The sequence below is a fragment of the Vanellus vanellus genome (assembly GCF_965231255.1).
Source record: "Vanellus vanellus genome assembly, chromosome: 29".
Lineage (NCBI taxonomy): Eukaryota > Metazoa > Chordata > Aves > Charadriiformes > Charadriidae > Vanellus > Vanellus vanellus.
The window spans coordinates 912524-915350 of NC_138934.1; the positions used below are offsets into that span (position 1 = coordinate 912524).

General features: G+C 54.7%; 1 protein-coding gene across 1 annotated transcript in view; it reads left to right on the forward strand.

Moving 5' to 3' along the window:
* Positions 1–2827, forward strand: part of LOC309682475 (uncharacterized protein) — a gene marked incomplete at its 5' end in the record, with an annotated part of 129641 nt that overhangs the window by 52506 nt on the left and 74308 nt on the right. The gene's annotated exons all lie outside the window — the stretch shown is intronic.

Sequence of the window (2827 nt, forward strand, 5' to 3'; positions counted from 1 at the left end):
TTGTCCTTGCCCAAACTGGTGCCCTTGTGCCGTCCCTTGGACTCCTGGAGATCCCAGGTCCCACCTCATTCCCCCGTTTCATATGGTCCCTGTAGCGCTGGGAACAGGGGCAGGGGTGGGATGTGTGCACTCTTCAGTGCTCTGCACACTAATTACAGGATGGTTATTTAACGATGGCTCTGTCTTATTGCCTCCTCCAGTCCGTAGCCATGTCTGGCTGAGTCTTGATGTGAGCTTTTGGTGCTGGTACAGTCCTTGGTGGTCTCGCCTGCTTCCCACCCAGTATCTTCTCCCAGCAGCCTTCAGATGTGTGTGGGAGGTCACCTGGTGCACGTTGCTGGCAGAGGTGGGAAGGAGAGACCCACCAAATCCTGGGTGTGAGGTGGATCTCACACAGCACTGCTGAGCCTGTACCCTGCAGAAGTTGGTTGCAGGACAGTCCAGCAAGATGTGTTTGGGATTTGGGCTGGGGGATCCCCTTGCAAAGATGTCTGTGGGCCTCCTGGTCGTGGTGTTCTTTCCCCTGCCCCACAGCTTCCCAACTTTCTCCTATTTCAGCCCTTGAGACAGCACTGGGGCAGCTCTTGCCTCTTCCAAACGTTGCTCCAGGTCATGAGGTTGTGATTTGATTTTGGGGTTGAGCCTGTCCCTGAACATCCTCTGTAGCCCAGCCAGTGGTGGACACATCTCAGCAGGTTCCCATCCTGTGATCTGCTGTGTCCATGTGTTTCCTGAGAAGGTGGGTGACCATTCTGTGATTCTGTGATGAGATGCTGGAGATGTCTTATTGGCCATGAAGCACCTACATCATATATGTTGTGTAGTGGGGGCCCCTTCACCCCAACTGCAGAGCAGAGGCAGCTCCCTTTAGGTCATATCCCACCTGAACTCACCCTCACCTTTAACTCTTGGTCCTGAGCAGAGGGGGGAAATCTCATAAAAAAGGAAAAACCTGGGGACATAGGATTTGAAGGACACCTGATGGTGCTGGTGGCAGGAGCTAGCTTGCCTACCCAGTATCATTTAGGTTACTCCAGGTCTCTTCCATGTCCCATTTTTGCCTCTGTGGGTGTCTCGCCCACCTGAGGGCACCTCCGATGATGCATGTTGCCTGTGTAGGAGCAGCCCAATCAAGTGCTCCAAGTAGTTGATGGAGATCTGGGGTTGCGTTCAACTGCTGAGGCCATCAGAGATGGTCTGGGGTACCCAGTTGACCTTCAGCTCCTTTTCCAGGAGAGCTTGTATCTCTTATAGTCCCTATGTCCTATATGCCAGCACCCCTATGAGTGTCTGGGGTGATTGAGGTCATCTCAGGTGGCACTAGGAAGGTGGTAGCTAGACTCTCTGTGCCCTCATGGTTGGACAAGCCCCAGCCTTTCATGGCATCCTGCCCCATGGGATCTCTAGCCTGTGGCATCCTGGAGGCCAAAGAGAGGTTTACCTTTGTGATCTGCTTCATTTCAGTTGGGGGGAGAGGGTGATTTCTGGTGGTTCAAGCCCCAGTGTGAACGCTCCCAGAGATGCCCATCTCAGCTTTTCTCCTGTGCTGGGATCATGCATTGCATGGTCACCAAGTGATGGATAAGGTCACCACGTGATGACCTTATGACCAACACCAGCTTGATAGTTAGCAAGGAAAGGGATGGCCTCACTGCTGGAAGAAATTATTTCAGATTTTGTGCTGCTTGGATGTCCTGCAGACCCCCTGCTCCCCTTTCAGCCGTGGCCTGGGGGTGTGATCTCATGCTGGCACTGCCCAACTTTTCCAATCCACCTTGAGATGTTTGCTCCGGCACCTGGTGAGCTCCTGGAGTTTCTCTGGTAGGATCTAGGGGACAGCTTTGCCTGGGGTGAGGAGCACAGGGGCTCACATGGGGGGCTTTCAGTGTATTTCTGGATGTGATGGACCCCATGCAGACCTGGCTCTGACTTTGCTCCTAATTTGGGGATGGTGCTCTCCAGCCTCTCTGAATCATCACAGGAAGGAGGAGAAATATGGTAAAGCCTTTAGTCCTGTGCCTTCCCTGGTTTGGAGATGTCATTCATCCCTGGGGAAGCTGGAGAGTGGACTGGACACAATGTACCTGTGTTTACTTCCATCTCTGGCAAGGAAGGCAGCAGTTGCCTTGGCAGGTGCCATCTCCTGCCACTGGGACCTCTGCTTGTTGGGCCTCCTGGCCTCCCTCCCATCATCCCAGGTGCTTTGGGGGCATTGCCCTTGGTTTGGGAGCCTGATGGACCCCGAGACGAGGCTGAGAGTGAGGTCCCTCTGCACTGGGATCCGCTCTTGGGCATGACGTGCCAGCGGAGAACTGCGAGCTACCAGGCAAGACCACGCTTTGTGCTCCAAGAACCTCAGAATGGAGGTTCTTCACAGTTGGGTCCCCAAGGGATGGTCACAGGTTGGGGGCATGGGGCAAGGAAAATGGGGCTCTGTGGCTGCCCCAAAATGCATCCAGGGAGGACAGCTGAGTAGTTGAGGTTGTGGGGTTGTGCAATTCTCGCACCTGGACGGTCAAGAAATGAGGGAGTCTTGCCTCCATCCAAGGTCTGGGGGAAGCCATGGCAGAGGAGCACAGAAACAGCTCAAATCGTTGTTCCCCTCCCTCCCCCCAGCACTCACACCTGTCATGCCTGGGTTGGGGATCCCTTTTTAATTTGTTTGTGCCCCTCCTTCTGCTTCTCTGCTCCTTTAGCTCAGCCGTACGCCACCTGCCCAGTTCATGGGGCTCCTCCCGAGCTGAGGGGGCTGCCCGGAGGGTGCTGAGGCCAGTTAAATAAACGTCACCAGCCTGGGAGACCCCTCTTGGCTGGCTATTTCGGGGCT